The sequence below is a fragment of the Chrysoperla carnea genome, chromosome 2 (genome assembly GCF_905475395.1).
Source record: "Chrysoperla carnea chromosome 2, inChrCarn1.1, whole genome shotgun sequence".
Taxonomy (NCBI): Eukaryota; Metazoa; Arthropoda; class Insecta; order Neuroptera; family Chrysopidae; genus Chrysoperla; species Chrysoperla carnea.
The window spans coordinates 43,908,226-43,931,649 of record NC_058338.1 but is presented as its reverse complement, the minus strand read 5'-3'; the positions used below and the strand labels follow the sequence as shown (position 1 = coordinate 43,931,649).

The 23,424-nt window shown below is 29.6% G+C and overlaps 1 protein-coding gene across 1 annotated transcript in view; it reads right to left on the bottom strand.

Annotated features, from left to right (window-relative positions):
* The window catches only part of LOC123293717 (arrestin homolog), a 136,678-nt gene that overhangs the window by 46,149 nt on the left and 67,105 nt on the right, over positions 1-23,424 (bottom strand). The gene's annotated exons all lie outside the window — the stretch shown is intronic.

Genomic DNA, 23,424 nt, shown 5'->3' with positions numbered 1-23,424 from the left:
TTATTATTATTCAGAGAAAAATGTTTTTCAAATAATTTTAATCCCGTGTTTTGGTTTTAAACATTCAACGTGTTCTTAAACGAAAATAAAATTTCGATCTGATCAACGTTTTCGATCTAAAAGATTAAAAAATCAATATTTTAACACTCGTATTATAGTTTTTCTATCGAAAAGTGTTCATAGTTAATTAAATTAATAATACCATATGAACAGGTTAATCAATATAGGTAATCGCCGATCCATTAACCAATCGATAGGCATAGATATTGTATAGGCATAGATAAAATATTTAGTTAGATTGTAGGTATAAGCTTTCCATGAAGAAATCGTTCATGGAAAAAATTGGTTAACATAGATTTATTTAAAAAATCAATAAAATTGAATAGAAATATGATTCATCTGGTTATCAGGTGGATGAAGATCGACCTTATAGCATCTCTTAGACCAATATACTCAATAGTTCAAACAACTCTCAAAAAATACGAAGAATGTTTCAGAAATGGACCCAATCCGCCACAGAAAATAAAACAACATATTTGACCATAGCAGTCTAAATATTATTGACCATAGCAATGAAAGTTGTAAAGCTCAACAAAATCATCGATGCCACGCATAGTACAAAGATACATATATAAGGATGTTTAGGAGATGGTGTTTTACGTTAAGATGTTCCACCACGTGGAATATGGAATCAATTGTGGAGTCAATAGAAAACCTACAGGCAATTGAAAATCCAAAAGTGAATGATGTACCTATCTGAGATTACGGGAACGTTTCTAGTTCTTGTACTTGCCCACATGTTTCAAACCTAAGCTCTTTTAGACAAGATGAATGTGTATTCATTAGGCCTTCGGAACAAAATCTCTGATAAAAGTACCATTTCTTAAAGAATGACAAAAAGTGTTCGTAGCTTTCATAATTCTAAACTATTTAAAAACCATAGATACAAATAGAAAAAAAACAATATTTGTATGCAACTTAAATGCATGTACACATGCATCCGAAACGATAGCACCATCACAAACCCTTAATAGATATATAATATAATATCTAAAATTTATCTATCATTAAGAATGAGACGCGTAGCATAATTGATTCGTTTGGCTCGTTTTGTTTGATTAAAATTATACGTAGCGTCTCGTTCGAATAATAAAAGAAAGACACTCCAAAATATAAGACGGCCGATAAAGGTGCGTGTGAGTTGTTATACCGGAATTTAAATCTCTAAACGTTGTGAAGCTAAAGTTACTATAAATTATTTACCAACTTTTAACGAGACACTTCATATAATTTTGATCGAAATTCACCGGTCTTCGTTGATCAATCTATCCCAACTACGTCTCAATTAATATTATAATAAATATGCACTTTATTTTGTATACAGCTATAGCCTACATAATATGTACATACGGTTGAATTTATCTGAAAAGAGTCTTTGATAATATGCACACGAATTAGCATTTATAAAATGAACATCATTAAAACTACTATAATAGTTTCTATGTATTATTAAATTTGCAATGCATTCTTACGTGTTAAATCTCTAGACATCAGTTTATTTATTAAACATGGGGATCAATAACAAAATTCCAACTATTGTATGTATACATGCAGATGTACCAATATCATACCTTTACCTATATGTACATATTGAATACAGGATGTAGCCAGTCTTTAAAGTATCTAGATATGTTTGTAAGTTCAGGAGATATGCAATGATTGAAGAATGCTTGGGATTTCAATAACACTTTATGAATACATTTTTTGATTGCCAAATTTTCCAAAATCACAAAAATCCCTAGGTCATCGGGCTTTTTATTTTTATTTTATCGTTCAGTTGGCTGCAAAAATGATGAATCATATATGTTATCCTTTTCAATTGGATATTTCTTTATTTAAACAATCTTGTAGTTTATAATGATACCATAAAAATATAAGGTAGCCGATGGTATAAAAACAAAATTTTAATTTTTGATGAACAGAGACGACTATAGTTAGAATATTAATGTTTGAAGAGCGATATCTATATTATCAAATTTATAAGCAGCATTTGCATACAATATATTATATATTTTTGTAGTTCCTTGGTATTGTAGCTAAAAGCAAAAAATAACACATTTGACTACAAAGCACGTATTTGGTTTATATGTATGTACCGTGCAATTAACTAAAACTGTAGGGTAACAATCACCTTAAGTATCTGTTGATTAAGATCCATTTTTCTTGTTTTAGATATATGTATCTAGATACTTAGACCATTAACAAATAAAAATATTAATACAATATAAAGTTCTAAAATTAAAATCCCGCTAACTACAAAATCACGACCAGCGGACGATCAATTGGATGTATACGGCAAAACAGATATGGTCAGAGTGCAATCGTATGTGTTTTGATTGTATTTGATCCCTTCAAAGAGGCGTTGCCCAGTTAATTAATTATTATTTTAAACTTCTTTATCATTTTAAATTTTTAGTGTTTCTTGGTTAAAGAAATTTTTATAATAAGCAAAATTTTAGACAATTAGCAAGTTCATTATTTACAGAGATGTTGTAAAACAGTTACTTTGTAGTTAGTTTCAACAACTTTGTTTTTTTATAAAATTTTCAACCTTACTAACATTAATCAATAAATTCTCAAAATTAAAACTGTTTATTAACAAATCCCTAGCTCGTTAATGCTATAACAAATCAAAAAACTGCTAAAGATGTTATAATCCTAGTATTTCTCGATCCTAATGATTATTGAGAACCCAGTACATAAAATATAGCGGTTATGACAACGCACTGGCTGGAAGATAAACAAACTGAACCTTGTGCCCACCGATTGAACAAGAAAACTACAGTAGCCACAAAGAAGAAAAACAGATACGCTATCCCTCTTTTTGTTCTACTGGTAAAAATATTATCCATGATTCTGTCTATGTTTTTTATTCACCATCTATTACTGCAAATATTTATGAGATTCCAATGTTTATGTTCATTCTGTATACCAGGTAAAAGTACATATACCACAGGTAAGTGGTATCTACATAGCTAAAACAAACTTTGTTCGTATGCTTAATGCATAAAATTATTCATGAAACAAATTTAGTATCATTGAATAATAAATTGGCTTCTCTATTTATCTCACATGAGCCATAATAAATGTTAAAATGAAACAAATGTTTGAAATTTTTGAAAAAAAGATTTTAATTTCAGGTCGTACGAGCGACAAGGGAAGTTTAGACTTGTGGTTGAAATTATTTTTACTTTATTTTCAACTTGGATGATGAATTTTGTTGTTATTTTGAAAACCAAGTCAGATATCGAAAAATTTTATTCTTATTTTTCATCTACAATCATGAAGTTGATGGTGATATCTTTTAAATGATACCAAAAAAATTAAAATCGGTTCATCCGTTTAGGCGCTACGATGCCACAGATAGACAAACACACAGACACACCACACACACATATCAGTCAAACTTATATCACCCCTTTTTTTAGTTCGGAGGTTAAAAATAGTAAAAAAAAAGGAAAGGGCTAATTTATTGGAAAACGATTGCATTTGTTTTTATTTCATCAAAACTTTCAGTCTTGGCGAAATAAAGCAATTTTGGTTGAAACGAGAACTGAAAATATATTAAATCGATCCAACATAGCTGATTTAATAATCAAAGATGTTAAGTTTCTTATTCTGCTATGTTTTCGGTCTCTATTACCATAGTTGAACAGGCCACCAAAGGTTTTAGTTGACATTGTAACTGAATAAATATTTCATAATATATGATTTCTCGTCATATGTTGAATCTAGAAAGCTTAATTTTCCGTGTGCTTGCATTTTAATCATTGCATATAATATGTACAGTTTGACACATAAATCATATATTGCTCTAAATATTTAATTTTCATCAACTAGGTACGTTATTTTCAAACATTTAAAGAATTTCTGATTAGAAATATTGATCCATAACAATATTTATCTACATTCATTGAATATTTATTACGTTTTAGTGGTTTATAACCAACATAACCTCTTTAAAAATTGCTCCTAAAGAAAATGAGAGAAAACAATTATTACTTTTAATTATAGTTGTTTCTTTTACATACAATATATACACTCGGTGCGACGAGTAGAAAACGATAATAGTCTTATGATACACTATACTGTTTGTAAACTGTATCGTTAGCTATTTATGTTATATGAAGTAAGAAGAGTTCTATATGAACGTTCTTGTGTATAAAATTAAAGAGGGACTTGAAGTTGTACACATACAATACCAATCACACACAGTTACACATTCCCATAACACACATACACCCTCTTTGTTTTATACATGAGAGCGTCCATAAAATCTCTTCTTACTTCATATATTCTATGGCCAACGAGAATGCTTACAATCGGTATAGGTAATTATAACTATTTTTTTCAACCTACACCCCGTGCAAAAAGTGCTGGCAAAAGAAATGAACATTATAAGTATGAATCATAAACATGAATCATATTAATTTAAGTTTCCACATATGTATTTTTAAGCTTGAACCAGAATGAGCTTGTAAAAATAATCCACTAGCATCCTTAAACTCTTGTAAGTAATTTTATGATCACAACATGTTATGGGCCACTAGTATATTTTGTTTTTATAAATAGGATAACAATTTGTTCTCATGCATCAGTTAATAAATAAAATTCTTTTAAGAAAACATCAAACTTGATCTGTCGTGTGAATTAAATAATAATAAATAAATTATTTTAAAGTGATATTAATATTTGATTTAATTAAAACTTCCACATCATTTCCAACAATAAGTACCTACAATTATAACCTAGAACCTAGCTTTTTGTTTCTACAATGTAGACCCATCGGAAGTCTACGGATTGTATAAGTGGTGCCATTGCCTCGGACATCGTGTTCGAGAAATGAGGAAACAAGTTTCTGAAAACTTAAAATTTATGTCTATTTTTGTGTAATTTATGTATGTGTTTTTTGGTTATTAATTATGGTGGATATTGGTGATTTTACTATAATTGATTGTTGTATGTTTAGGTTAGGTTGGGATTTGGATATATTTGGAATAGCAGGAAAGCTTTGATGTCAACGGATTTTGGGTCGTAGAGGTCGTCAAAGAAAAACTGGCTAAAGTGCGCCCATCTCCTCATGGCAAGAGCTGGAGAGTAACAGGGAAGATAAGACATCGCCTCTTCCTCTTCTCCACTGTGACAGTTCCTGCAATAATTGCGATTTACTGTCTGATCCAGGCGTTCAGCATGCCTGTCACCCAGCCAGTGTCCTGTTATAGCCGCAACAATTTTGCTAATAAAATCCTTTGGAAGCGATGTTATAACTCCGGAACGCCTACGAATATACTCAGACTATATCTGTCTTGTAGTACCACAACAACGTTCGTGCCTCCATCTAAGATTGGTCTTTATAAATATATCCTCTTTAAGGAGCAGCTTGCAGTTTGCAAATGGAATATCCGGATACCTATTGATGCTTGTGTTTGGCATCATTGTGCCATTTCGAACAAGCTCGTCGCCTTCACAATTTTTGGAATGTCCCTGTGTCCCTGTACCTTTACCAGGTATACATTAATTTATTTTGTCAGCTCATTTAAGGACTATGACAGTCCTGTGCTATCTTGTTGTATGTTACTTCTATTTACAAAATCCCATCACTGATGACAAGGCAATTTCCTAAATCGTATTAAAATAAGGTAAAGATAATAAAATAACTTAAGCCAGCAACTGATTTAAGCAGATTTAAGCACCATCCATTATACGAGTAATTATTTACGATAAAACGTCACTTAGCCCTTTATATAATTTATACAATAATGGTACAGAGAAATAACGAAGATCAATCTGTAAAATAATAGAAGTATATGTAGTTACTCTTGAAATGTTAAATAACTTGACGTTTGTAATATTTATTATGCAATACAATTGAGATATTTACAATGTTAACCAAAAGCAAGGAAGGATTAATAAAAACAAAATAAAAAAAGCGGTCTACGTGCGACCCGAAAGGTCCACACGACTAAATTCCCAGTGGAAAGGATTTTGTATCAGTAGAATTATTTTATATCGTATTTATTATTATTTTTGTAAATTCGCCCCCCAGACAATTGTTTATTTTCACTTGTTTAAAATAATTAAACATTCGATATAAACTTCATTTGACCTTTATAGTTACTAATCCTCCAAATGATAGTTAAAAATTTCGGTTAATTATGCTCCCGATTTTTACATTGTTCAGATAGAACCTTTGCTTTCTAAAATTGTACTTTCTTTTAAAACACCTGGTTGTATTATCTATATTTACTCAATCCATTATACATACATACTTTATACAATGGACATAATAGTTTCGTGACTTCGAATTATTTATTTAGCCTTCTTACTATGTATATTAATTATTTGAAAATATAATTCCGACATAGAATATTCTAGACGAAATGAAATCATTTTCAATATTCACTTCCTCTCCTAAAATAATAAAATTTTTATACCCATGCATATTTTAGAGAAGGGAATAATTTTTATATAAAAACAAGTGAAAACAAACAATTGACTGAGTTTATTGTTGAAATACCATGCATAGTCAGTGTTGATTTCTTTATCACATAACACATGTATAGACAGTATGTATAAAATGTATAGACAGTGTCATACATTGCGCACTCATTTGTTTTTTTGACGTCACGTAAATAACAAAAGATATTCACTTTTAAACAAACACACATACAACATACAAATACTATAAAATTTGCACCTAATTATCGCCCTCGTGGGTAAACAGTGATGTTTACAAAAAAATGTTTCAAACAAAAGTTTTTTATTTTTTTATAAGAAACATTTTTTACATTTAAACTTTTGTTCTATCTCTAACGGTTTACAAAATGGGTCCTACGGACCCAAGACCCAATTGACCTATGATGCTCATTTACGAACTTAGCCTCACTTTTTACGTCCTGAGTAAGCTGTAAAAATTTCAGCTCGATATCTTTTTTCGTTTTTGAGTTATCGTGACCACAGACGGACGGACGGACGGACGGACGGACGGACGGCCGGACGGCCGGACGGACGGACAACCGGAAATGGACTAATTAGGTGTTTTTATGAACAGCTATGACAAAATTTTTTTCCTAGCATCATTATTTTTAAGCGTTACAAACTTGGGACTAAACTTAATATACTATGTATATTTCATATATGCATGGTATAATAATATACCCTCAAAATTTATTATAAATTCTAGCAGTGTTGTATAAGATATTTGTTTTTAAATATCTACATAATACAAATACAGATACAATGCTAAAAATATACCTAAATATATATAAATTCATTTTTGATATTTAAATAGAGCGCCTCCAGCATTTATGAACAGCCGTATATAGATGACTCATAGAAAAAATTATTTTCTTCTTTTGATTGTAAGAAAAGCTTATCGTTTAAGAAGTATTTTTTATTAAAATTTTTAATTTAAAACTAAAAATGGGAAAATCAGGACGTCACTAGGTATTGTCATCTAAAATAAACGTGTATACAAAATTTCAGCTCAAAAGGTTTCAGTTAAAAGCTTGCAAAAAAGAAATTTATCAATATTTTTTTGTAATCTAGTACATACATGCATTGAAATAAGTTTTGGTATAGGCATTTTGGTCGAAAAGGGTTAATTTGTCATGATGTGTCGACCACAGCGACATGATGTGTGAGTCAGTCAGATAAAAATCGTTTCAGATTGTTTTGACCCCTACAATCCCAGGCATAAAATATTGCCTGTTCAATGTTCTTAACAGGACAGACTAAAGAAAGCATTGTACAGTTTCTTTTCACTAAAAGAGAATTGAATTTACATTTTCAATATTTTACAATATATTAACAATACATTTATACATGAAATTATAATAAATCAATATAAATTTTATTAAGAGAGCTTTATATAAATAAATACCCATTAAAATCATATAATATCTATTCCCTAAGGAAAAAGCTTTTTTACAAATTAGTTTTGTTTATATAATAAAATTTTTATATCATGATATATACTTATTTTATAAACTAAATCATTATTAAAGAAGAACGTAATTTTTTGATGGATTCCGTGTTGCAAAACTAAGCTCTGATTTTCTGATTGAAATTTCTATGCTTGTTATCAGGCTTTCGTAAAATGCATTTCAATTTATTTTACATGAGTGACGGGAAATGCATGAATAAGTAGCCAAATACAGAAATTATATTTATAATTATAAAGCAGAAAAAACTGGTTTAAAAGAAAAGTAAATTTAATACTATAACAAATTTTTGATGCTTCCATTAATATCCTCGACAAAATATTGCTGCATAAAATAATCGGACGACGACCAAATATCTCTAGACAAAACATACACAAGTATTAGCATAAATTAGAAAGTCTTTAAAAATTAACCGCTGAAATGGAACAAATATAGAGTAAAATGTAAATGTTTTTGTGGAAAATCGTCAAAATCATCTTTACGTAATTAATGAATAGCTCCTTAGGATACAATTGACAATTTAATCACTTATACAAAACACTGAAAATGATTCCATACAGACTTCTATAATCCCGTTTTGCATCTACTTTTAAATTGTTTTTAATCTTCGCTTAAGATTTTGAACACAACTTGACTTGTAAAAACTCTTAGGGTCCGATTTCGGCTTTTGACCAAAATAGAAATAATTTAAAATTCATTTCGAAATATGCATATCTCTCCTAAAGTATCAATATAAGTCACTTGTACAATATATACTAAAATAATGATGAACATACGTTGCAAATACTTGTGCAACATTTTTTATGAGAAACAATCTGTGATGGCGTTTTCACATATAGGTTATTAATTTTGATTGAAAGTTTTCAAAAGACGTGGCAGTTCAAAAAGTTGTTACCACTTAAATGGGGTAGACATGAATTTTAGAAATAGATAGTAATAATAGAATTTTACTAATAGTAGTAATAAGTAAATAATTTTAAACATATAATATAATGTTACTCTCCCATTTTATATTGGAAAATTCGTTTAAACATCTTTTCGGTTAATGTATCTCTACCATTTAACTCTTAAGTGCTCGTGTTGGGTGTCATACGGTCTTATTAAACGGGTTATTAAATGTCTTAAATGAGACACACCGTAAGATGGGTGGTTTAACTAGAGTCTGAAAAAATTTATGCGCATTTAATGATGCATATCTCCTAAATAAAAACAACTTAAGCAGAATTGTTCTTTGAGGTGCTTGGTTTTGCTCTGTACTTCTTTTTTTTTGTTTGAAGAAATATAAATGATATATATAGTTCTAGTCACAGCATGGTTAAATTGCAATGGCGGATGCAAACGATTACATTGCTCCCGCGTTCCAACCTCTCTCTTGACTGTTATTCATTTAAATTTAGAAGGTAGGTATCAATAAATGCGTACATAATTTTGTCCAACTAAAGTAGAATCGCCCAAATACAGACATCTTTTAAAGACATCTAAAATAATTCCGCATTATTTTTGTAATTCATAAATAACAACTTTGAATTAAAATGGTTTTTTTGCAAATAAAATTACGAAAATCAAATAATTTGTTAGGCCATATAACACTTCAAAATACCTTCCAATGTATTTATTACAAAAACCACTACTCATCATCCTATTTAATTTCATATTTTCAATGGGTAGTTTCTTTTGTTCCATCTTGTATTTTCAAGATTCTAGTTCCTCTCTAACAATATTTAACACCCCTCCAACTATAACACGCAAGTATCTATCAAGGGAAAAGTTTTAGGAAATATATTTATCTATAATTGTCAATAATTACAATAATTATCTGAAATAGGTATGTTAATAAAATGGTCCCTAAATGTCATATACACCACGGCTTATTTTTTTTTATACAGGCCAGTAGAGACACGTTTAATATTTTAATATTAAATGACGAATATTTGAATTTTTTCTTGAATATTGTACACTAGAATTCATCTATACGTTACTAATAAGAGTCTTTTATCAAAATGTTTAGGACAAATTGAATTTGTTCAACTGAAAATTTTTATCATCTTCATTTATCTTATTAAGTGGATTTTTTTTTAGATAAGGTAGTTTTTCTAATATACAGAATCTTCAAAGAAACAAGTGCAAACAAATCATTGAGTGAGGTAATTGTTGAAATACCATGCGTAGATTTGCGCAATTGTTTGTTTTTTACGTCATAGAAGTAAAGGAGGGCAGCCACTCTTACACACAAAATAATAAGGGTATCTTTCAATTCTTAATTCTTAGTTAATTCTTAAGTGGATAAAGTATATGCTATAAAGCCTATAAAAAAACATACATAATACATATGTAACGTATAAATTTAAAATATATGTATACAATACCTGTATACATAATATATAATGTTCGAACTTTATTTGCGCTCTCACGGGTAAACAAAGATTTTGACCAAAAATTATTTATTTTTTTAAAAGGAACGCTTTTTAAATTTAAACTTTTGTTCTTTCTCTAACGGTTTATAAGATGGGTGCTATGAACCCAAGACACGATTGATCTGTGTTGCTCATTCATGAACTTAACCTGACTTTTTAAGTCTTAAGCACGCTATGAAAATTTGAGATTGGTATTTCTTTTCGCTTTTGGGGTATCGTGATCTCAAGAATTTTTGGTGAAGGTGCAATCAATGGACGTAGAAAAATTAATATTTTTGGCATTTTCGAACGTTTTATAGACTGCTCAAATTTGTGTAGTAGTAACAGAATTTTAGTATAAATAAAACCTTTGTATTGGATAGTAGGTTCTGTTTTTGTTATTATACAATTTATATTTGTTTGCGAAATTACTCCATTCACTTTAAATTCGAAAAAGAGGAAGATAATATAATGTTAATAAAATAGACATAAACAATTTAACCTATTTGCTTGGAATGTAGGCATTTCTATTTTCTACGAAAAAAATTTTGTATGAAAATAAACTTCTATATAATATTACAACACCTGTGTAAACAAAGCAGGTATGTTTACGTATTCTGACTGATGAGACTTCGTAAGGTGGCAAAGGTGGCAGTCAGTTTTTATGTACATACTTTTTCGTACTATTATTTCCGAAAATATAGACTAATGTACTGGATTATATATAATGAATTATATAATGGGCGTCTTCAACGATCGCATTTTGCTCAAATGAGCTGAATGCTTATATTAACTTCACTTGTAACTATTTGACTATGTTATAAAAAAATCTTTACCAACTTCTAATTTTCCGAGTAATTTGAAAATCTGCACATATCAAAGTAATCGATGAAAATACAACAGTTAAACTAGTGTTTTGATCGCGATCACCAAGATTGATTATTTATTTTATCTTTATTACTTTTGTTGATTGAATCAATTTAGGTAACAAAATTACCTGACGCTGTAACGAATCGAATGTCGAAACTCGCATTCAAATCCATCTGTTTCGTTCCTGCGACTATTTATTAGTTCAGTACTAAGCACGTAACAGTAAGAAACATTAAATGAGGGGGAAACATTACTTTAGCGATGGAGATTTGTTGCACATGAGCTTTTTATATATAATTCAAATAAAAAAAAAAAGAAAATTTATTACAAAATGATATGATACTCTATAATGTAGGTAGGTACATATGAAACAAACATTTGTTTTTCATAACAATTTTCTTTTACTTATGTAATACGAACGACTTCCTTTAAACAGGTATACCATGAGGCATTTTACGTTTGACTCTTTAAATATTTTATAATTCAATAGTACTGGGTTATTCAAGAGAAATAAGAAATGTTACAGGGTGTTATTATAGCACAGTTGGTGGTCTAAATTTCACCAATTGTTTCTAGAAAGTAATGAAATTTAACTTGAATTTACACAATTATTAGTATTTATGCAAATTCTTAATTCTCACCTTGATGCTGTAAAAGAAAATAGCTAACAGGAAGTATGGGACAATTAATGAAACAAATAGCAAATAAAATTTCTTAAAAGATTGAATATTACAAATGAACAAAAATGATTAACAAGGATAGCTCAGTTTTGTCCGTTATTTTATTTTCTAAGATAAAATGTAAATAGCTATCTGCAATAGTGTTTTCTGAATAAGCGTATAAAGATGAACGAAAAAACTTACAGGAGATTCAGGATGTGAAAAGATTTTGTTAGATGATTTTGAGGGAAAACGAGCAACATAGGCCAATCGGGTTTTTGGTCGAACTTCCGAGCCGTAGGCGAAAAAACAAATGTTTAAATGCAAAAAATATTCTTCATACAAAATAAAAAACTTTTAATTATGGAATTAATATATAAGGTGGAATTAATATAGGAGTTGATATACAAGGTGTTCTATAATTGACTCCAGTAATTTTAACTATCTAAGATAAACGAAAAAGTTATTTTCTAAATTTTGACATTTTGACCTGAGGCCCAACTTTCGAGATGATTAACCAAATCAATTAGAAAATTTATCCAATGATAGTGCGCTTAGAAATATAACGATGTCTTTATCGTTGCATTTAATTATCATATTATCCATCTCACTTTTTAAATTTTTATTACGTACCATGGCATATACTTGGGCTTAATAAAATTTTAAAAGTGAGATAGCTAATTTTATAATTAAATTCAACGATATAAACAGCAATAATCATTGTCATATTGTTGTTGTCTTTATCGCTGCATTATTTTTAAATTTATATTCAACTTCACCCAGTCACGATAAAGACATTATTCTATTTCTAAGGTCTTTGTCATTGAATTAATTTATTAATGGATTTTGTTAATTATTTCGGACACAGATCGAAGTTTGGTTAAGAGCTTATTTGTTCGTCTTAATAAGCTTATTTATGAAATCAAGAGTTCTGTAGTCAATTATAGAACACCTTGTATAGCCATATACCTCTTTCTTCCACCAAGTTCCTTTGGTCAAGCTAAATTGCCTAAATAATAAGACCTCTCATTAATTATATACTGAGCAGATCTAACCTCCATATATCTCCTCCATTAGTGTTTTAATAAGATAGAGTGTAAATTACACAAAGTAAATTTAACAATGTTTGGTTTACCATGGATTACAATGCTGACATCTGAGTTTAGCTTTATGTAAAGTATGCTATAGATAAATATCATAACTTACCCAGTAATACCAACGTAAACGTTGATAATATCCAGATATGAAAATATAACACTGGAGAAACAAAAACTTACCTATCTGGATATTTTCTCATGCAATGTAATTTCTTAATGGATAATATAATATCGTTTCAGTGTATACAAAACGTGTGATGTAAGTTATATGCAACTGCTTTTTTCTATACAAGATGCCAAAAATAGTAAGTTTTTTTATCTTTTATCTTTTGATCTGGTGCATCATTTACAAGCTGGGGTTTCGTCAGTATAGTTTCGGAATCTAAGAACTTCTTGATTAATATTAGGAAAACTTTAATATTTTTAAACTAAAGAATACATAGTTTTAATGTTTTTCGAAAAAAAGTTATATATTTTTAGAAATAAATACTCTGTAAATACTTAGAGAATAATAATCTGATAAGTTGTATTAAATTTAATTTCTAACAATTGTTCTTACCATAAAAATTTCCGATTTTTTTGGCGAGAAATTCTTAAACCAAAAAAGAATACCAACGAATCTTTAACTCGTTAACGATGCGGTTTACGATAGGTCAAATCTGAAAACAATAAAAAAACTCCGTCCTAGAATTCCAACTTCTTTTGCTTCATTTTTCTAGTGTACATGATTTTTGAGATACACAGTATTTCGACGAATTAAAAAAAAGTTGTAAAACTTTTCCACATAAAATGTTTACATTATAAAATATAAATAAGAGAACACACGTATAAAATAATATTATAATGGGTGTCAACAGAACCGTTATTAAAAAATGCTTTAAAAACGTAAATTTCATTTTTGAGTTGAAGCTATAATAGGTAATAAATCCTTTTATATTTTTTGAAAAAAAGGAGTGTAATGCAAATGTGCACGAAGAGGGGGTATTATCAACCTACGCATATTATGCAGCAGTCGCTTGTCATGGCACTAGGTATCTTTAAGTTCGTTTTGGAAAAGAAATACTCAAAAAAATGCTGGAAAATCATCCAGGCAACCGGGGACAATAGGTCTAAGCGGAGCAGACATGCAAAATTTTTTTGCTATGATATGATCTGTGGCTGGTTTTTTGATCGAATGTTAAAAATAGTTTTTACATCAGCTAGAGATCCGGAGACACCTCCGGATCCAGGCAATTTCCAAGTGGAAAGGTTGATCGGATAAAAACAACGGTACGGATATGTCACTGATGTTTTTATAAAACGTTCAAAACAGCATTTTGAACGTAAAATTTGAACATCAGCCAGAAATCTTGGGATAAAAGATTGGAACAATTTCTCGAAAATTTTTCCTTCAGGTCCGATGCTCTAGGCTATCGTCTCCGAATTTCTAGCTATTTAATTTTTTATTTAATAATCGGTTGATTTATCACAATTGTTTATAAAGTATAATTTATTGAATAATCATTTAATTTTATAAAAAACATTACGGCCTATTTCTTGCGATATTACCAAACATATTCGCCAAGTCTCAAACAATTAGAAATTAATTTAATGCATCGAAAATTTAATACCATTACATTCAAAATAAACAAATTCAATTCATTCTATCCCCGATAAATCACCTCCGATTATTGGTTTTTATGTTTCGTTAACTTTCTCTATAAGATTGTTCTTCAGCATTTTCAGAAAGAGTACTAGGAAGAATTATTTCAATTTTACATAATCATATGGAAAAAATTATAAGAGTTAGAAATGTTGAAATTTGTTTTTAAAGTTAATTAAACACATTTTATTTGCTTAATTAATATTAATAACTTCCACAAATTAACGCTCTCAAACTCTAGATTTACGGTCTTTTCGCTATTTGCGTTTTCTATTTTTATTATTAACGGATATAGGAGATGTATAACGATTTCGTTGACATCCTGTACATATATAATCATATATATTTATATCAAGTAATTAGTTTTTCATATTATACTTTTTTAGTTTTTATTTTTTTCTACATAATATGCTTAGTTGTACACATAATTGATGCATGATAAGCTTCTTTAGCTTAAAAGTTACAATTAATCAAAATATTTTTTATTATTTTTGCTTTAAAGTGAATTACTATTACTTGCAAAAGTGATGTATACAAGTTTTCAAATATTTACAGTCGATTTCAGTTCATCGCATTCGTGTGAAAAAAGATCTCGTACAAAATGATCGTCTTTAAAACGTTTGGCTATAAACTGGGAGGTTGTGAGTTCGAATCCAGGAAGCGGCAGTGTGAGAAATTATAACTAATGGGGCGGTAAAATTCATCACACTGTCGTCGCTTTTATAAGAACGAAGTAACCGACTCCACCCACATCATAAAAATTTAATTATAGGGGATGTAGTGTAAAGTAAAATAAATAAAGATTAAAAAAATAATAATGTGAGTGGCCTCTGTTATAGATCGATTTCTGAAAAAGGGAAGTTAAACCCCATTATTTTTCTCGTTCGAAAGTAATTCATTATAAAAAGTTTTTTTTTGTATTATAACGACTAATGAAATATTCTCCGGAACGAAATAATAAAATAAATGTCATAATATGGAATTTATTATCAAATGAGTATTTTTTTAAAAGTTCGTTGCCATGGTAAATACATCAGACACAGCTCGACGTTAATATGAAAGGCCGTAAAATGACAGGCCATACATGCCATTAATTACTTATATAATTAACATAATGATGTGTCCGTTACAGTAATAAATTCAATGCATTGTTTACAATAAAAATAAATAAAATTTGAGAAACGTACAGCATTTTTGAACCCAATAGTACATCTGGAACGAAATACGTAACATTGAAATGAAACTTCCTTCAAAACATTAATCTTTTGTTTTGACGTCACGCTAGGTAGTTAAAAGTGTATATGAGAAAATTATCCATATCCTTTTGGTAGCGGTAGGTAAACAACATTTTCGGATTAATACAGACATTATGGTGGAAATTATTCTAAAAAAATTTTGTATATCACAGTACGACATGCAACACTTTATCCATTATATTCGCCTTGTTGATTACCCCAATAGAGAAATTGCATGTTTTTTATTTATTTATTTATTTAAGTTTAATAAAAATTAGGTACTCTTTTGTTTAACTAAAATTAAAAAAAGTTTTTCTTTGAAATTAAGTTTTCATGTAAATTTACAATTGAAAATGGTTTTTATTAAACTATAAATTCAAACGGCAGTGGCATCAACACTTCGCTTTCGTAAAGTCATCGCACGGACAAATGAAAAAAAATATGAATAATGATAAATGGTTTGTCTTTTATCTGGATTTCACCATATTATAACGCATATTTCCATAGTAACCGATATACTCAGAGCCTCAGCGGTTGTAAATACGTCACTACCTTGGTTTCCGCGTGGTTTTATTTGAAACGCGTTGTAAAAATATTCGGAAATGATTTTTCAATCATAACTTTATTTAACAACAATCGAACTAACCGATTCTATCTAAAAATGATCACATCGGGTACCCGAGAAAAACTGGATTATATATCCGGATATCTCCAATCATTTCTTTTGACTAAAAAAATGGTAAAACTGAAATCATAATAGATCTAGTTATGTCTTGGTAAATGTATATTTTTTTGCCTGTGTAGATCAACTTACATCTCAATTGATGTACAGTAGGCTTATAACTGTAAATATTCTAAATTTACAATTCGGCGAAAAGTGATGAAAATAATTCCAAACTTGTTACTCCGAGGTTTTTGGGTTCACTGAACACGATCGGTGCCCAAGGTGAACGGTATCCCCGTCGATATTCGTGTTTAGTGACCCCAAAAACTCCCGAGTAACAAGTTTGGAATCATTTTCATCACTATAACGGAATTGTGCATTTAGCATACTTTCGGTTAACTTAAAATGCAATTATAAAATGCATATTATTTATTAAAATTGCATTGTTTTTTGTTTGCATTTCTTATAAATCAATTTAGGTCACAAATTTCCTGACGTTCAGACAAATCGAATGCTAAAATCCGCTTTCAAATCCGACTTACTTACTGTTCAAATTTTTCGAACATCATTGCATCGTCTCTGCGACAAGTATAGTAGATTATAAGGGCAGGTTACACCTATACTAATATTGTTTTTCATAGACAGACAATACAAATTTTTCATACTGTTAAGTCAATAGATTACATCTTACTAACTAAGAATAATGCAATTTTGATTTTGGTATTAATTGATTTAAAGCATTCAAGAGATTATGTTCCTGTAAAAACAAAATGTTTTGCTTGCACTGATACAGAGTGCAGCCAAGTACTTAAAATATGACGTTAGTTACCTTCTATAATCATCAATGTCTTGAAAGCAGATATTATATTTAAAAAAAATTGATTCGTTTTTTTTTTTCATAACAATTTCAGAAAAAGAAACTTTACCAAATTAATTTTTATTTCAATTAAATTTGCATTCTACCATGGTAAATTTACCCCAACATGAATGTTATTATTGTACTGAATTATTTATGTTAAATTTTCACAAGATACAAACTATTTTGTAAAACTTAAAGTTATTCATATAAAGTTGCGTCGACCTTTCTACAACTTTATGAAGTGGGGTTACTTGTGATCGTAATCTACGAAAACAAATTGGGTATGAAAGAATATATACTATATTGGGGAAGAAAAAATATATAAGAGGTTTTCATTGGCTTGAATATAAACAAAATATAAATAGTTATTCAAAACTTCACTTTTTTGCTTAAAATTTGATTGTCCTGACCCCCGAATAAATTTTTTCTTTACAATGTATGTGTATGGACACAGAAAAACGTTAATGTTTGCCTTCGACAAAAATATGAAATTCAGAGTAAAGGTGTATTATATGGGAATATCAGCAATGAATGTGTGGCTATCTAAGAGTGGATCAACATGGTGTTTCAACAATTAACTCAGCCTATACATGGTATTTCAACAATTAACTCAGTCAAATGTTTTTTTACACTTGTTTTTATTATTTTTGAATATTTTTTTATTTATTTATTCGGATCATTTTGTTGTTAAAAATTTTCTAATCATTCGTCTTACTTTAATATCTGCAACAATTAAAAGCCGATTATTTTAATTCGAAATATATTTCACTTGTCAACATATAAAACCACAAACTAATGTAAAATAAGCAAACATACGTGCAGAAGCATAAATAACATGAATTTTCATGTATGACATACGACAATCAGAATACAATAACATGTATTTTCGAAAATAACAAACAATTAGAATATAAAATTTAGTCCGTAGGATGATGGCAGATTAAGGTATTTTCTCGCTTCTACCTCGAATTTGTTCGAAATGCATATTAATATAATCGAAAAATTTCCCAAGCTTTCGACGTTTGTAGGTACATATTGAATAAATAGTTGATAATTTTCGAAACAGCCTCGATTTTTTTCAGATCCATCCGATTACCGAATGATTTATATGCTTGAAAAACGATAGACCTAAGAATAGCAACTTTTCAAGTGGACTTCCAAAAACGGCATTTTTTACAGGTGTTTTTATAATAGAAGTCTGGAATTGAATAAGTAGAAGTCCGTATTCATGTGGCAACCTCAGAAGTTTTTTCCCTTTCTACTTAACTATGAAACTGCTTTTCAGTCCCCGATACCAGGCAGAAATAAGAAAATGAGGTACCCAAATTTATCACTATTTTCCGATCTAGTGGCATTGTATTAATTAATTGCGTGATTTAAAACATTTATTTTGTGCATGTATATAAATGAACATAACATGTGAGAGGGGAGGTGGTAAAATGATATAACATTTATTAATAAAACCACAATCTACTCATGCATATCACAGGTGTCGATTGTGTTCACAAAATATTCGAAACAACTTAAAACGTTTAGTTAATTCTGTTAAAATTATCATCGCATTATCTCATGAATCGCCTGAGTACATATTCCATTTAATAAATGAATTTTATGAAATATGTGTAGTGAATCACTCAACGGCTAAGTCAGGACCGTGCACAATAATTATCCAAGCGAGGGGTTCAAACTGTTGTTCACGATGTAAGGTCAATGAAAACAAAAAATGTTTTTTCGAGTGACAGGACATTTAATTAGGTAAAAAGGTGATATTCAGTTACTATTTTTTAATAAGTTAATTCTATGTGGTGCAGAAAACTCGATGACTTCTACACCGCGATGTATATTAAGCGAGGGGTTAACTGTTCAGTCGATCTTCAGACATTGTCGATCGGTCGGTATGGTTTGAGACGTCGCAAGGATGAAAAGGATCATTCATTCGTCGCTGTTGGCACAGGTAAAACCGCTAGAACGCGAAGCATTTGGTAAACATTCGGAAACGCATCTTTATTGCAAATATCGAGTACTTCGAGTGAATTTTTGGCCAGTCCGGCAATGCATTTGCGCCAAGTTTGAACTTCGTTGACTCAGATGTCGCGGGAATTGTGCAAAATTGAATGAATAAAAGATATAAAGGTAACGTAGCTATGGGGTCTGTTACGAAATTATTAGCTTACGCAAAATACGTGGAATTCTCGAGTACAACTTTTTTACTCTGGATTGTTGTTAATTCCCTTCTGTATTTTGTTCCAGCTTGGTGCACGCGCTATCTAAATGAGATCGAAATGAGTTTTTATGAGTAATTACTTAGAAATACCCCTAGCTATATTGTGAGCTTGGAAATTCAATAACTAAGTGTTTTTCCTTGCGATTGAATAGCAAACGAGATCAATAATCGTAAAATTCATCATGAAATTATAATAGGAATAATTTCATCACGAAGTTTTAATATATACCGAAGTAAAATGGTACCATCAATAGAATATTACCTTCTACATTAATTAAAAATGCAACATAGACGACATGAAGTTTTAGTATCAGAAAGGAGCTTTCCCAACAACAGCGTTTTACATGTAATAACTGTAAGAGCTATACTTTATAAAGTGTAAGCTCTCTTACATCTTTTGTACAGAATAATTTATACGTTTTCTTATTTTACCGACTGTTGACTTTTGTGACAATGTTAAAAATAATGAATTTCCTGTTTGATATTTAATAAATATGCTTTTAAAAACAATTTTTTAATAATTCATAGATAAAATAAAAGCATGGATTAAAAGAAAAATTTTTTACTTCGATTAAAATTCCAACGAAATCTGGAATATTCAATCGGAAAATATATACTACAGTCATATAAAACACGATCAAGTTATTTCACAAACATCTCACTTTTTGCAAACTTTTGGTAGTTCTTACTGTTTGATGATCAGAATGTCATAAAAAAAGCTTACATCTCTATCGTGAGCCTTTTTCAACGTAAAAATTGTGGGCCTATTCTACACACAATTAAATTATATATATTATTCCATCGTACCCATAGTCCATAGTACTTGAAAGTGCTGAGTAGTTTCTAAGATAAAAATCGAAGGAAAAGCTCTATTTTTCAAGATATTGAAAGATTTTGTTTATGAAATAACGTTGGTAATATGTAGGTAGTTTTGAGTTGTTGAGGTATCGTTCCTAATTTTAGGCGATTCGATAATATTAAGGAATAGTTTTTTAACCTTTTTGTTGCTTACCAAAAAGAAACAGCATCTGCCATCCGGGTACCCGTCTACGAAATTCTTAGTAAGAGTTCGTTGTAACTAAAAATAATTATCTGTATTCGATAAATATTTAATTTATTAATATTCTAGGAAGGTTATTTGAATATAACAATTAAATTATTTATAGTGACCATAGGATTTCTAAACAACACTTTTAAAACATGAAGACACAATCTAGCTTTTATATTTGGAGCAGTAAAGCCGTATATCTCAGTACCTACCATGCACAATGATGATACGATCTCTGATGCATCTCACCAGAAACCAGAAATGATTTGGCTTACAACAAAACCAAACCTGATGTTGATGCTTTGGATAAAATGTACATGAGATATTATACCCATTTTTTTTTTTTTAAATTTTTTTTTATGTATTTGTATATTACTGTGCAAAAAACGAAAACTCCATGATTTTTGTGCAACATTGAAAAATGAGATAGTTATTATTTATACAAAACCTTTACCGCTATTTAAATATTTATTATATTCTTACATAAAAGGTTTTTTATGTTATATATTTTCGAAAATTATGCTTTTTCTACCGGGGAATAGGTTTTAGCCGATCATTTTCAAGAAAACAATTATTCAATAAAACGTACGCCGGTGGGTACTCGGGTGGCAACACAAGGGTTAGCACAATATACTTTGGTGCTACTCATTTCCGAAGAGCGATGACGAAAAATTTAACAATTACACAAGTTTGTTTATTAATACAGCTTGCTGGAGTTTAAGATTGGGCGCTCTAAATGTAAAGCTCAATAATACGAAGTGTTTGTGAAAGAAAAAGAGTAAAATTATCTTTTGTGAGCTATAATTTTGAACGCATCTATGTGGAAAGCATCATTTTATTTAAAAGTTTGAAAATTGTATCTAAAAATAGTATTTAATTAATAACTGAATAAACTTTTCAGTTCATGCATGATTTAAATTAAATGATGAAAATCTTATAATAAATTATTATCGATAACTTTTTTGAATTTAAATACAAGCAGCGTAAACGTACACACTGGTAGCGTTGTTTGGTATGTCGATGCTGGTTTATTGAATTAGCTGGATGTTTGTAAATGAAATTCTATTATGATTTTAAATTATATTTATCGTCAGGCGATTTTCATATTAAATCAGTTTTGTATTGTGTACCAATTTCTAAGACGTCACTATTTACTTCCATGTTCAAATCAGATTCGTTTGGCTGGTACAAGGTCAAAAGATGTTACCAAGAAATAATCTATACTAGAAATTAAACAAAAGAAATAATCTAGACTAGAATAGCTCATTAAAAAAAAGGCTTATGCCAAAAATAATCTTACAGTTGGATAAACATCGCCCAAACAACCGTTTACTTTAACAAAAGTTTACTATAAGAAAAAATACAGAATATTCGATTTACATCTGGGCATAAAAATATCACGAGTATGACAGAGTACATGCGTTAAGAATGCATCTAAGTAAGAGGTATTATAGGCGTTATATGAAATTGCAAAAGTTACTTGTATCGTGGAGTATCTGTCTATTCACTAAGAAACTCCCACTCTTCAAGCGTCTTACAACTATCTCAACGCATATCGAAGCTTCAACACATGTATATAATATCTCTCACTTAGATGCATTGCTTAATGCGTGTATTCTGTCATACTCTTGATATTTATATGCCTAGATGTAAATCAAACAATCTTTATACGCGGAATAAATATATGCTAGCGTACCTGAATCAATCGACAACCTAGTATTAATAACTAACAGAGCCGTAACAGGATAAACTACAATATTGAAAAACTATAGTAATAGTATAGTGTATTTATGGAAGTATTATTATTATTTCGTTTTTCTTTCTTGTATAAACATTTTCCAGGTACCACACAATAAATGAGAAAGAACATTATTATCGTTAGATTAAAATGAACTCGTTGTAGGTTAAAAAAGATTAAAATTGCTTAACATGAATATTTTTTTATTTACATTAGGTACTAGTTCATAGAGTGCAATCATAGCTAAATCAAACCTACGAAAATCTTGCAAGGCTGATCCTTGATATATACAAGTATTATCTTAAAAAGGCTTTCTATTCTATTAGCCTTTTTCCTCTGAAGATTAAAAATTTTTTACTAACTACACAAGATAAATTATAAACATTATCATATAATCATTAAATCCGGACATACAATAATTAATAATTTCAGGCCTTTTTCCTCTGAAGATTAAAAGAAGATCCGCTAGATGGCAACACTAGGGGGGGGGGTACAAATATATCCTGCCATCTAGAGGATCTTTTTTTAATCTTCAGAGGAAAAAGGCTAATTGAAGCTTATCTTCTCTTTTATTGACCGATTTATACTTTTCAAATGTATTTGTAGTCCGATAAAATTAGGAAACATCAATTAAAATTTAAAATAAATGAAAAAAATTTACATTAATAGGTATTCGACGACGAAAGAGATTGACTTTAATATTTATAAGCACATGCTACTAATTTGATTAAAAGCTGGAAGGTATTTAATAGAAGTATCTTATTTTTTATAATTGCCCAAAAAGAGGTAAAAACGGAGCCTTACAGTTTTTTGAACTTAGTAGTGTCTTGCCATAATCAGCAGTAATCTGCAGTTAAGGTAACATTTACCAAGGTATGTTTTAGTATGATAGATTTTTTTGAAATGCATGAAGTCCGAAGGAAACGAAAATCTGTACAACTTTGAGGAAGCTTACGTTCAATTTTCACGTATTAAGCACAGAAACTGCATTT